We start from the raw sequence: 14,959 nt of genomic DNA, 5'->3' as shown, positions 1-14,959 counted from the left end.
GTTACAGAAATACACTTTTTGCTTGAATAAACTCAGGAACATCTCCCCATCAGTCACTAAATCTTGTCATGTGACTAGCAGCAATAGCCATATGCTTCTGTTTTTTCTGGTTGCTTTCTGTTTTTTCTGGCTTCCACTAGGGCACAGTGACCTCCTCAAGCAAAAGAAGTCCAATTGATTGCAGCCCACTGCTATTCAACTAAGAGGTGAGTGACTTCCATTTCAAGTGGATCACCGACTTCCAGGTGAGAAGTACAATCTTATGTTGATGAGTATCTTTGGGATTTGGAGAAAATGTATGAGGAAATAAACCAGGGAAAAGTGTGGTTGTTTTGCTAGCTAATAGGAGGTTTAAGAACAGAACTGAATAGTCTTGGCATTTCTAAGAGATTGACTCATACCCTTATTTATCCTTTTCTTCTTCTCTTCCCTTCATCCAGGAGTTGTGTCCTTTGGTCACCCTGTAGAGCAGTCACTTTAAGCTTTTAGCTTCCTCCAGCTAGCACACCAATATTTTATCCCATGGCACTTCTCCTGATTGCATGACATTCAGTGGATTTAGTTTTTCTTACTAGTTTTAAAGGACATAAATTTAAGAGGATCAAGAAAAAAATTGTTGCATTTTAAAGAAAGGGTTTCTGCCAAACTACTATTTAGATATTTGAACCCTTTTTTCACATTTACATCAGAAACTACAAAAACTTTCCTGATTTTGTCATTATTTTGTCAGAATAATTACACACTTATTAAATGCATGTAAAACCTTATCAAATCTTCTTAAATGTCATATAGACTTATTTTCCTTAAACTATGAATAAATTACAGCTTTTGGGAAAAAGGAAACAGACACCAAAATATCTACAAAATATATACCATGAACATATTGAATAGAATATGCAGTCACGTAACCAGGGAAGTAACAATGGTTTACATTATGAGCAATGATGAGGTAGTATTCTTTGCAAGACTCAGCTGAAGTTATTGGCCCACCCAACCACTAAGCCAGAGGAGGCAATAGCCACAAAACCTTATTATCCTCATGTGCTGGTTCTACCAAATCTTAAAGACAAATGGCAAGTGGCCTTTAGTCACAGAAGACTCTAAAGATTTGAAGAGAATGAAGATAATTCATTTCAAATCACATTAATCCGTGCAATAAAAAAAAAGAATAAAATATTGGCTGGTTCTTTATTAATATAATTGATAAAAGATCTACACCTTTAAATCAGGATAATATGCACAATTGTGAACAGAGACCGTAAGAATTATCTGTACCTTGGATAACAAGACTGACACTAGAAAATGATCACATCAATGTAGTGAGCAGACTTATTTGTAACAGAAAGAGGATTAAAAAACAACCTCCAGTCAGCTAGTGGTGTGGTGGTTAAGGCAGCTGGATTACCACATGGCTGACTGTGTGCTTCAAGTTTTAGGCCCAGGAGCTTGAGAAACAGGCTGGGTGCATGTGTGTGGGTGCTCAAGATCCCAAAAGAAGGTAGAATGGATTATGGCATGACCATCCTAATGAGAGAGTGTTTTCTCACTATTTCTCTCTGTCTCTCTTTCTGTTTCTCTTAGGCAAGTGCACATACCCTTGGTGGGAGGGGGGGACTCCATATTGTACATAAAAGCGTGAGAGTAGAAATATTTAAATACATGTACCTAGTCTAAACTAAATACATCTCCAGTTTCAAAGTTAGAAAGGAATATCCAATTATTATTGCAAAGATGCCCCAAAAGCAATCTTCAACTGAGATAAAAGTATAGTTCTGTCCTATTATAGTCCAAGACTGATGGGCAGGCTCCACTCCACAAAACTGTCTGGGGTCTAGGCTAGAAAGGTCACTTTACTACCTTCTGGGCATCACCATTACCTGCATGATACAAGTGAGTTTCCAGCCAGACTATCAGGTAAAACAGAAAAAAGAACACATGGAAAAGCCTGTCTTAGAGCCAAGTTCAAAGGACTTTTCTCTTCTGCTCATATCCTACTCTAAGAAGTAGAAAGCAAACTTTGTTTAAGAATGAGCAGGATTGGATTTAATAGCAGGGCTGTAAATAAACAAATGCATTTTATTCTTGGTTTGAGAGAAATGGGTGGTTGCATGGAGAAATAGCTAAATGGATGTTTGTGTATAAATACTATGTAATGAATTTGATCTAGTTGATGTACTGACCATTTTTTTTAGAATTACTTATTTATTTAATTTCATTTGTTATTATTATTTTTTAATTTGACCAGATAGAGACACACACATACACAGAGAAAGGGAAAGCAAGAGAGCAAGCCACCAGGTCCAGTACTTAAACCATGGTCAGCCATGTGGGAATCCAGCACCTTAACTGCCATGCCACGTGCTGGACCCCTGACTCTTTTTTTTAATGATATAAATTTAAAGGGCAGATTCTTAGCTGCTTTTGTCTTTGATCAATCTGCTTTCAACATTTTCCCACTAACATACTGGAAATGTGGGAGGCGGGTTTTATGATAACTGTTTGAGAATATCCTGATCTGAGAAGAGAAGGAATATGCCATTATTTGTAAGGCACTATATCCACAAGTGGAGTGCAAAAAGCATATGAGGGGACTTCAACAAAATTTGTGGAGAAATGGAATTAAAGTATGAGTTTATTTTGTTGCAAAAACATTTTCAAAATCCATGCATAGTTTTTCAAGGTATATATTTCCCATGAACTTTTTGAAGATCCCTTGCATTTAACCTAACTTTTTTGAACTAGATCATTTGAGATTCATAGAATCTGAGTGTCTAGCAGCAATAGCCATATGCTTCTGTTTTTTTCTGGTTGCATCAGAGCTCTGGCTTCCACTAGGGCACAGTGACTCCTCAAGCAAAAGAAGTCCACTTGATTGCAGCAGCACTGCTATTCAACTAAGAGGTGAGTGACTTCCATTTCAAGTGGATCACCGACTTCCAGGTGAGAAGTAGTACAATCTTATGTTGATGAGTATCTTTGGGATTTGAAGAAAATGTATGAGGAAGTAAACCAGGGAAAAGTGTCTCCCAATAAACTGATCTCTGCAACAACCAAATAAAGAGAATAGGATAGTCTCAGAAACAAGTCTACAGCTCTGTGGAGCTATTTGCAGTGGCAGGATGAAAACAGGATAACATCATTTTAAAAGTAGTTTTTATCAGTATTTCTTAGGGTCTTACGCTCATTTCACTGACAAGAGACTACTCCATTATATCTATAAAAATAAATGTCTTCTAGCACAGTTTTTATTTGTATGGCATTATTTCTTATGGGAAGCTGCACACGGTAAGAAAAATAGTCTTACACGCTGGTTCAACATAAACGTTTTGCAACCAGGCCAGTAGGTGTATACCTACTGCTTGTTAGCTTTGAACTTAGCCTGCTAGTTTAAACAGTTCAGTCTCAGTTTCCTTGTCAATAAAAGAGGTATTGTGTTTATTTTATAGTAGAATCTGTGGGTTAAATGAGAGGGCATATGGATAGCAATTAGCACAGTGCTCAGCATATGGTAAGTGGTCAATAAGCATTGGGCAGTTACTCATTAGTGTTGCCCCTTTGTGTGACTTGAGGGTTTAAGAATAATGATGATCATTTTTATAAATTATTGTGAAATACTGCTGTGGTCTCCTCTCAGGTCCACAATCTACAGTGTTTTTCATTAGTATTTAAATTACCTGTAAATATGTACACTTTCACAGCATTTCGAGATTATATTTTCCTATATGTTTCAGTGGTGACTGATGGTCAAAACATCTGAGACTCTGTCTGCTTGGGAAACTGGTAATGAAGCTTATAGAGCTTATTGAAAGTGCCATTTAACAAAATATATTAGCCCATTCCAAATGTCATCTCTTGCTCTACTGTATTTCAAGTTAAACGCCATGCAAAAACAGATCTAAAAGGCTCCATTACTTGCTTATTTTCAAGGGCATGAGGGAAATGTCACTGGTTTACTAAAACTAAAACCTAGCGTCTCTATAGTGCCTCTTAGACAAAATGGTGGAAACAAGCTAAGCGCAGAACAGTCCCTGATAACAATTCATCATTTATTGGGAATAATCGATGTTTTGTGATGTCCAAACTTCCTTTCAAAATGGAATCTGTTCATTTCATTATTTCAAGGCATTTTTTTTTTTGTATCCACTAATGTAACACTCCCTTCCACACTCAGTGGGGGAGATTTCTTTCTCCTGAAATGTCACCCTTCATAAATAAATGTAGTGCAAGCCTTCCATCACTGTAGTAGTTAAATGATGGCAAAGCTGAGCAATTGAAACAGAAAAAGAAGTCACCTTGACAGTCTTAGAACTGGGAAAAGCAGCTTAAGGCATCAGAGCTTTTATTAGAAATGAGTTGAGTGACTTTATATCTATTCACCAAACAAAATATATTTAAATAATATTCCAGCATTGAGCCAAACCATGGAAACTCTTTTGAATAGTCTTTTAATACTCTATCAATTACAACATATACATATTTTGGAAAATAAAGAAAAAAGTAAACCACAGTTTCTCTAGACGTTATGCATATTATTATCTTACTTTTTTAATAAAAATATGTCTCGAAAATAAAAATAAGTAAAGCGCTTGCTATTGACCCTTAGCACAAATTAAAATAACTCTTAAGGGTTTGGATTTTTGTTGTTGTTGTTATTATTGTTTCACATGCCATTATAGGTATTAGAAGACCAGTTAAATTATGCAATCTGGTATGTTTAGAGTTGTGTTTATTATTATCCAAAGTAGAAAAAAAAAAAAAAGACTATAAGAAATTTAGAAAAACAGCCTGCCACTTTAATATACAGATAATTGGAGCAGAATTTTTTTTCCTGATTAAACACATAATTTTCTTAAATTGCCATTTGTCATCACAAATGTAAACCTATTTTTGAAGTTTGTCCTTACAATATAGAAACCTTAGGAAATGGTGGCACTTTATGTAATAAAAGTTATTTTTTAAAATATCATTTGGAGTCACAAATATATAAAATATTTTATAACTTTTTGTTGGGGTAAAGACTTTATTTTAATTATCTGAACAGTAATTAAACCACCAACTCAATAATATTAAAATTTAAATTCCATGTAGGAAATATTGCATGACCCAACAAAGAGAATTAGAGAGGATTTTTGTAAAAAATTAGAATGCTCAGCCTTAATGTTTATTGCCTATCAAACAGATTTTCCCTAAATTTAATAAAATGTAATGTGTTCCTGCTTTGATGCATTAATATTTCCCATCACACTTTCAATGGTGTGGTGATTATTGCTTCAAAATTAAATTAGACAGAGGCAGAGCTCAAAGTCTAAATTCAAGAGCAGTTAACTTTCTGCATGACATTTTTTCTGGAAATGATAGAAATACAGAGAAAGATGCCAAAGTAACTCCATAAGGAATATGCCTTGTGGCATCCCACTAGGCAAGTGAAGTTCCTTCAGAAAATAGTTGCAGGGTGACTTGTTTTTTTTTGTTTGTTTGTTTGGTTTAGATAAATTAAATATCTTTTTATAGATTTATTTTATTTTTTTATTATTTTTTTTCACATGAGTTTTGCCAGAGAAAGAGAGAAAGAGAGAGAGAGAGAGAGAAAGCCGCCAGGTCCAAGACTCAAACCTTGGTCAGCCATGTGGGAATTCCAACACCTTAACCACCATGCCACCTGCTGACCCCAGGTGACTTGTTTTGATGAAAGCAATTAGAGACCCTTTTAGTAAGTTCAGGCCCCAGACCAACCAGAACTCTGTAAATCTTGCACACTGACTAGACATAACCAAGGAATCTTTGTCACAGGTGACCCAAAAGTGACTGCTCATATCTTACTGGACTTTCTGGGGACACCTGATCTTTGCACTGAAACCTCTAACATAGTTCTTAATGAAGAGTTTACTGCCTGTGTAGGACACTTGCAATTTCTCTCCAGTTTTACCCACGTATATTCATGTACATACCCATTCACTGATGCTTACATGCTGAGTTATAGGGATACGTGCCTTATTTTAAACATCCTTCCACTTGGACTTACTGTTATTTTTCTTTATGTATAACTCAATGGAAATAAAAGTTAATATCATAATGTTCTTGGTGTAGCACTTAAACTCCAGAACTAGCAGCTAGAATATTAGGAGATAAAATTATAAGACATTTTGGTTTCATTTATATATATTTTTTTCTCATATCTAAACTTTGAGTGTTTATTTACCAGTATATGTTAGTGGTGATTTTATTTACCAAAATTGAAAATAATGCTACACAGTATAACCCATACAAGCATACTCTTCAGGTAAATAAGGAGGGCTATTATTTTTAATCTTTTACAAAATGAGGTATATTGTTTCCTAAACATTTTTGTGGAGGGCCTATACATCAGGGTCTGTCTGTAGCTGAACTGGGATTGTTACCCAAATCAAAAGATCAGAAGAAAAGGGTAAAAATATTGAATGGGTCTAGATTTAATCAGAGGCTTAGGCTTGATCCTGAAAGTTCCATTAACATAAGTCTTGATGTACTTTGCTGAAAGCAAATTTTTAAAGGGCCAAATCTGAAAATTGTCTTCATATTTAAATGACCTTTAGAAACTATTACAATAAATCCATAAAACAGTTATATGCTGCTATAACATAATGGAGCCAATGGATATCTTGACATTTTTTTCCTCTGCATTATTCGTTTTTCTTCCATAAGCAATGCTATAAATTTTAAATATAATCACCTTTTTTTTTAAAAAAAGTATTTAACATAAAAATCAGCCTTTAGCATTGTTTAACCTGAATTTTACCAAATTATAAATGCCTTCATTTTCAGGCAAGCAGTGCACATTGTTTCTGATAGTCTATACAATTATTTCATTGCTTCTGCTAGACTGATTTATACTTGAAAAGCCAAAAGTACAATAAACTACTTCTTAGTTTAAATGATCTAAATAGTAAATTTAATTCTATATTTCACTTGGCATATGTAAATAAAGCCACTGATAACTTTTAAACATCTCCTTTGGGATGGCATCCTTTCTTTGGACACATGATCCCTAATGAAGTAACTCTAACATTGTTTCTAATTGCCTTGTCTCTACATAACCAATATAGTGATTATCAATCCACTACAGGATTGATTTAAAATTTCAGGTAATGTTTAAACCTGTGATAGTATGTATCTTTTCCATAAACCAAACTGGCAAATTAAACAATCTGGTTTCTTCATTTTATAGCATCACCTATAAAGTGACATACTAGAAGTAATTATTATTTCAACCCTTTCAACAAGGAAGTTCAGTGAGTGTTGTCTTCTGGTTATGTGTTGCTTAATTTTGGGTGTCATCTTGACTGAACGGAAGGTTAGCCAGAAAGCTTATGAAATGTTGTTTATAAGTGCGTCTGTGAGGGTATTGCCAGACAAGATTATAAGTCAGTGGGCTGAGAGAGGGCTGGGAGAGGAAGATGCACAGTCAGTGCAGGTGAGCACTATCCAATAGGCTGGAAACCAGGTTTTCCTAATTGGGGGTTCTTTTTTTTTTTTTTTTAAGAGGTTTTTGCCACAGGGCGCTTGTGCCCAGCACTATCCAATAGGCTGGAAACCAGGTTTTCCTAATTGGGGGTTCTTTTTTTTTTTTTTTTAAGAGGTTTTTGCCACAGGGCGCTTGTGCTCGCCAGAAAGAGAGATAGAAAGCGAGAAATCACCCCCCACGGGGGATGGCCATGCCACAATCCCTTCTCCTCCATACTCCTCTCAAAATCTTGGGTACACATGCACACGCACCTGGCGTGAGTTTAAGCCACCAGGTCCGGGACTCAAACCGCGGTGGAATACATGAGAGTTCAGCGACATAACCATTACGCTAACTGATGGTCCCTCTAATTGGAGAGTCTAAACAGAGGAAGTGGGATTCTGTTTCCGCTTCCCCTCTAGATTCTTCCTTCCAGAGCATGTTGGGTACTACACATCTGCCTCTTCACCACTAATCCTCCTCTTGACCCTTGGCTGTGTTTACTCCTGACAGCTTCTTTTCCCTGCACTCCTGCAGCTGAACAAACTCCAAATTCTCTAACCATTAGACTCAGAATTCACATGAGCTGCAACCCAAGCATCCCTTTCAGGTCCGACAGGAACTGCACCAACTTCCTTCTTCAAAGTCTTTTAGCTGTTTCTCCAGCTTGCAGACAAACTATTGTGGGACTTCTGCAACTTGTGATTGTGGGAGATAATTCCTATCATAATTCACTTCCTCCACATATGTACTTCTTCTGTTGGTTCTGTTTCTCTGGACAACCTTGACCAATATATGGCATAATTGCTTATAGCCTCTCCCTACGAAGCTTTGAAAAAGTGGAAACATTGCAAATGCCTAAGTAATCCAATAAAGCTTAGAATTATAAGAAATAATGTACTTTTTGTATCCCTTGATGAAGCTTATGTTTATGATATTGAATCATTATTCCTAGATTTCTACTTTTTTCTATTTCCTTAAGTAGAAAACAAACTTACTGTCCAGTTTAGGAGACCATGGAAGAAGCCCAATGTGAGTTCAAAGTATTTTGCATTTTTTCAGATTTTGACATGGCCAGTCTATTACAGGTCTATCATAAAAAAGTTACATGAATGCTCAGCTTTCAAAACTAAATTTTTTTCTGTTATTATGTATCAAATGAAATTACTGTTTTTATAGAAATCTTTCCAAGAGTACCACTGACACAGTGAGAGCCAATTGTTTAAGTAATAGAACTCATAAACCAGAAAAATCACATAGACTCTTGTGTTACATTTCACAAAACTTATTTTCCAATCGTACCACTGAAAGACTAACTACCTTGAGAGGAAGTTACCCAAAAGAAACACCTCCTGGTAGAGTAACCAATAAGAAACATGAATCATACCAAAAAAAGATACGACAATAATTAACAAATGCCACATGCAAATACTAGAGTCAACCCCCTCAGTAACGAGAAAACAAATTACATTTCAACATTTTTATTTAAAATGATTTTAACCTGATATATATTTGTTCACTCAGTCACTTTCACTCTGGTGAAGAAATGAAAGTTTCCATGATCTGAATACCCTCTTAATCCTTTAACCTAGTAGGATAAAAGTACTTTTTAAGTAAGTGTATTTGACTAGGAAACTACCCAAAATGAATAGCAATGATGATATCAACTTACCTTCTGGAACTTGCTTGACCTTAATTATTTCACTAAATTTTTACAACTGCTGAGTTACATACTACTGCTCTTATTTTAGAGATGAGAGAATCTGGGCTTTGAGAATGTAAATAGCTTGTACCAAGCAAAGAAGCTGAAGTGAAATCTGGGTTTTTCTGATTGCAGGGTCTAAGCTCAGAATCATTAATATGACCCACATGTCCTTTTAACCACTTGATCTTTCACTTTTACCTCTTTCAGGTGAATACTTACCTTAAAGTACTTCACAGAAGTCTGAGGTACAGGAAATTTAGCAGCATCCTTTCTTTCCTAGAATTAAGATTTCTGAATTTCACTAACTAGATTCAATATTTTCAGTATTAAAATAATGGGGAAGACAACCCCGTTGGCCAGAAGGCTAGTTACTATTTTATTACAATAGAGGATATGTTTGTGTTTCTGTTTAAGATACTGAGAATTAGGTCACTACCTACTGCATGAAAAGCAGCCATTGCTATTGCTAGCAAGCTGTTAACAGCAAGACCTTTTAGAATGTAAATACATTGTCTATTATACAGAACTTCCTACCAATACCATCATTGTTCCCTCCATATGTTCTTTCTCTAGGTGCTTAATGAGTTCCTACACATGAAAAATGACAAGGGAATCTGTCTGAGGAATAATTCCAGCAACCGTGGCATATGGAGGCATTGTTTTCAAGTCCCTTTGCCATGATTACTAGGCAAAGCAATAGGAATACCTGGCAGTAGTAGCCAAAACAATCTCCATCCCTTGCATGTCAGTTTCACTCTATTATCTGCAGCAAAACTCAGCTATTTTGTTAGGCTTTGTGCTGACAGTAAACAAGGCACAATTTCTGTTAGAATTTTCTATTGACCATCCCATAGTGAACATTTCTTTGCCACTGAGCTTAATTCCATGATTATATAAAAGAGATCATAAGGACTTTTACATTCAGTGCATTTCATTCTACACCATTTATAAAGTCCTCTGTGCTTCTGAGGAATATTTGTGAGGTTTCGCTGCCTGACAGGTCTTGCTTCAATGGAGACATTTGCCAATCTGTAGCTCTGCTCTTTCTCCTTTCAGATGAAGAACACGCTATCACTTTGAGACAAGGTGGTAGAACTATACAGGGAGAGAGATAGCAGTGACTTTCCATCCCCATATTTCTCCATATTCTTAAAGGTAGTGATTGTGAAAATGTCATTTCTTCTGCATTCCACCTACAGACAAGTATCCATCATCCATTTACCCATTGACAATTTTTTTGTTTGTTTTTTGTTTTGTTTTTTGTTTTTTCAAAATATGAAAGTCTAAATAGTTGACATGTAAATATTTTCTCAAAAATATTTAAAACCGGGAACCAGCAGTTAGCGTAATAGCTATGTCACTGGACTCCCACATAGTCGACCGCGGTTCGTGTCCTGGACCTGGTGGCTTAAAACTCACGCCGGGCACGTGTGCGTGAGTGCCCAAGATCCCGAGAGGAGAATGGAGGAGAAGGGATTGCGGCGTGACCATCCCCCCGGGGGGTGATTTCTTGCTTTCTGTCTCTATGTCTCTCTCTGTCTGTCTGGCGAGCGCACGCGCCCTACAATGAAAATCTCTCAAAAAAAAAAATTTAAAACCATATTGTCTCTGTTATAGAGTCACAAACAAAATGATAACAAATATTTTGATAATTATCTTTAAATTCAGTTTCTTGAAATTTTGATAGTTATTAACTGTCAAAAACTATGGAGGGAACCAGCAGTTAGCGTAATGGCTATGTCGCTGGACTCCCACGTAGTCGACCGCGGTTCATGTCCCGGACCCAGTGGCTTAAAACTCATGCCGGGCGCGTGTGCGTGCGTGCCCAAGATCCCGAGAGGAGAATGGAGGAGAAGGGATTGCAGCATGACCATCCCCCCTGGGGGGTGATTTCTCTCTTTCTGTCTCTATGTCTCTCTCTGTCTGTCTGGCGAGTGCACGCACCCTACAGTGAAAATCTCTCAAAAAAAAAAAAAAAAAAAAAATATGGAGTATGAGCAAATTTTTTTATATGTAAAGTAAATGTGGGAAAATGTAAAAATAAATAAATAATGTCCAAAAAACATAAAACAGTGTTTTTTACTTTGTTGTTCAAATCCACATATTTTTATCTGGAATACATTTTTTTGAGAGGTTTTTGTTATAGAGGTACATGCACTCGCCAGAAACACAGAGAGAAACAGAGAAACAGAAGGCGAGAAATCACTCCCCGGGGGATGGCCATGCAGCAATCCCATCTCCATTCTCCTCTCAGGATCTTGGGCATGCACGCACATGTGCCATTGCGTGAGTTTAAGCCACTGGGTCCAGGGCTCGAACCGCAGTCGATTACATGAGAGTCCAGCAACATAGCTATTATGCCAACTGCTGATCCCTCCGAAATACATTTTTTATAAAACAGTTCCTGGCAACAAAACCAAAATTAGGAGAATTTAAACATTATTTTCTAATGTTTATAATAGAACCAATTTTCCTCATAAAGTATCTATAAGGATCTAGTACACATGGTTTACTGAATACTGTTAAGAATGTAGCATTGGTAGGTAAGTACCATAATAAAATTAGCCAAGCATTCAAGATAAAAGGACTGACATTTTAGATCTAAACCCAAAATTAATTTTAAAAATATATTTCAAAATATCTTCCCAACCATTGTTAACATATTCCTTTATGCTTTCACACAGCAGTTTCCAGGAGTTCCACTTTTTGGTGTTTTTATACATCTTTCTATTGAGGCAGTTATCAATCATCTTCTTTCTCAATACAGTCTTTGCATTAACCCATGCCATTTGTCTGGCCAAGTTCCTTCCCCCAGCTGACATTGCAGTTTCTTTATTGCAAACTTGCTCACTGCCTCAAGAGGTCCCTCTTGTTTTTTGCCCTTCTCTTGTCTTTCCTATGTGAAGCTGTGTTTTGTTCCCAGTGATGCTTCAGAACAAGAGGCTTTCTCTTGGTTTCTTTCATTGTTATTTTCTATGTTTCTCATGTTGTTGGATCTTTGCTGATCAAGAAACTTATCCTTTGCCCTAGATCTGGGTTGCTTTCCATTCTGTCTTGACTCCTTTCTGAAGACTGAACATTTAGCTCTCATTTTCTCTCTCTCTGTCTTTATTATTATGTTCATATTTTTCCTTGCTCCCTTTCATATGTTTTCCTTTTCTTTGTTTTCTCTTCTTTCTTGCCTCCCTTCTCACTGTGTCGATCACGATCATCTCGTTGCCTATCTCTTCCTTGCTCTCTTGGGGAATAGTCCTCTCGTTTCTAGTCTCAGTCATTTCTTTGTCTTGGATCTCTTCCCCTCAGTTTGTCTTCTTCTTCGTTCTTCTTCCATTGGGAATCTCTATGACTAGCCTCTCTGTGCTATAAGAATCCTTTTCTTTTCTATAATCACGGTCGGAATAATTGCCCTCCTGGTCTCTGGATTGCCTCTTGAATGCTCCTCTTCCCTTTTCTCATGACCTGTTGACCTGGAAGTTGTTATGTGGCATATGGTAGCATGCCATCTTTCTTCACTAGATGGCCATGAGTTTGATTTCTGTGATGCTTAGAGTCATTGTCCAAGGTCTCTGTGACTTTTTCCCTTCTGCGGTACACTTTATTTTCTTTCATTTCATCATCATCCCTGCCCTTAGCATCAACGTCACTGTCTGCCTCTGGGTTTTCCTCTAGTTTCATACTGGTCTGGAGATGGCATTTCTCATGTAGCATTCTGTTTTCTGAACTTATTTCATCAGAGTAACCCCTTGAATTCTCCTTTATCCCAGCTCTGACTTCACGAAAGCAGCATTTAGGTACTTCCTCTTCACCGACTGTATGATTTAACAGGTGCCTACAAAACCCACTGAGATCTTTCTGCTTGCATCCAAATGTGCTTCTGGTGCAGCAGCCCTCTGTCCTCATTCTTCCTCTTCAGCTCTCTCCTGCAGATTTTTCTGATATGCATGTCACAAATGCTTCTTTATCATCAAATTTTCCCTTTTCTATTTCTCATTCTCTCTGTATTTTCTTTTCCATTCTTTTTCATTGTTCTATTTTTCTGATCTCAACTGCTTTTAGTAAGTTATGAATATACCTAAGCTTTTGATCTTTTCCCAAAAGCAATTTGGGATTATTTTCCTCCTTTTTTCCCGGTATTTCTTCATAAATACTGTCATATTCATACACAGTGGAATCTTCTGCCAGGGCCTTCTGGATTTCCAGTTTTGATTGTTTTATGGCCTGTTTCTTAGCAGTTTCCCACTGAAGGCTTTGACTCGCGGAAGTCTTACCTTATCTTGATAAACTGGGTTCTCCCAGCTACTTCTATAATATTCTTACCCTACTCGTGATCATCTTCAGAATCATTCCCAAATACAGACGGGTTTTGCAAAACAGGGTGCAATGGCTCTGTTTTCTTTGGCAAATTAAGCCCATACTGCCTGCCTGGAGTCCCATCTTCAACAAATATTACTAAGAGCATTTGTAAATTGAGTGGCTCGGTACTGCCTTCCATCACTTTTATCCAGCGCTGCCTACTAATATACATATTTACTTTACCAATTAAATGCTTTCCCACAGTTTAGTGTTTGGTGTTTTTGATAGTGAGAGAACTAATACAGGCTTCATTTGGTATCACCACTATTTTTCATCTAGCCATATTAATTAGTATGCAGTGATATCTTATTGTGGTCTTAATTTGCATTTCCAAAGTGGCTAATGGTTTTAAACTTGTTTCCAGGTGCTTATTTGCCATCTCTATATCCTCGTTAGTAAAATATTTATCTGTGTATCTTTTGCTAATTTTTTACCTGGATTATTAACTGTTGATTTCACCTGGATTTATAATTGTTAAATTTTGAGAGATTTTTATATATGCTACATGATGGTCTTTTATTAGATATAAGCCTGGAAAGTAGTTCTTTCCCAAGTCTGTCTTTTCAGTCTTTTCACATGATCTTGCACAAATCAAAAGTTTACTTTTTTATGAGGTTCAAATTACCATATTTTTCTTTTCATGAATCATGTTTTAGTCTCAAGTCAAAGAATTATTTCCTTGCCTCTATATTCTAAACATCTCCCTCCCCTCCTTTTATGAGACCTTTATAATAGTGTGTTTCATTTAAGGGCATATTCTACTTTGATATTTTTTTAAATTTTACTTTAAATAAGGTGTGAATTTTAGGTAAGGTTTTTTGGTTGGTTGATGGGTTCGTTGATCTTGCTCATGAGTACCCAAATGCCCCAGGAGTATTTGTTGAAAGTTTGACTTATTTTTCAAAGTTTATTCTAGCTATTATGGGAAGAATGCATTATAGTAAGGGTTGGAGTAGGGTGAACATCAAAACATTTTATTAATCTAGGTAAGAAATGATAGTAAATTTGATTTGGGTGATGGTGAGGAAGAGAAAGCAAAATAGATGCAGAGTATTTTTGACTATAGAGTAAATAACACTTGTTAATGGATTAGATATGGAGGTAAGAAGAAAAAAATTAACCATGACTCTTTTAAGAATTGAGATAAAAATCAAAAGTTCAGTTTTGTCCCTGTTCTGTTTGTATCATCAATTAGAAATCTGAGCAGAAATGTCAAGTGGGTGAGTGGAGTAACAAGATGGCATTCATGGGCAAGAGTAGGGCCAAAGATGCACATATAAGGAGTCATCAGAGTAAATAACATTACTTACAGAGAAAGTCTAGAGAAGAGAAAAATCTTTCATTGCTGTGCTGGATCAAGAAATATTTACATATGTAGATGTCCTGATATGATCAGTTGGGTCAACTACTAATCTAACTTA

At 36.4% G+C, this 14,959-nt stretch overlaps 1 pseudogene; it reads right to left on the bottom strand.

The window, feature by feature from the left end:
* Positions 1–11,758: 11,758 nt before the first annotated feature.
* LOC102474725 (nuclear speckle splicing regulatory protein 1-like) lies at positions 11,759–13,710 on the bottom strand (annotated as a pseudogene).
* Positions 13,711–14,959: the final 1,249 nt, after the last annotated feature.

The sequence above is a fragment of the Tupaia chinensis genome, unplaced genomic scaffold (genome assembly GCF_000334495.1).
Source record: "Tupaia chinensis unplaced genomic scaffold, TupChi_1.0 Scaffold150006_1, whole genome shotgun sequence".
Taxonomy (NCBI): domain Eukaryota; kingdom Metazoa; phylum Chordata; class Mammalia; order Scandentia; family Tupaiidae; genus Tupaia; species Tupaia belangeri.
Note: the sequence above shows the minus strand (reverse complement) of the source record. Positions and strands in the feature narration are given on the sequence as shown.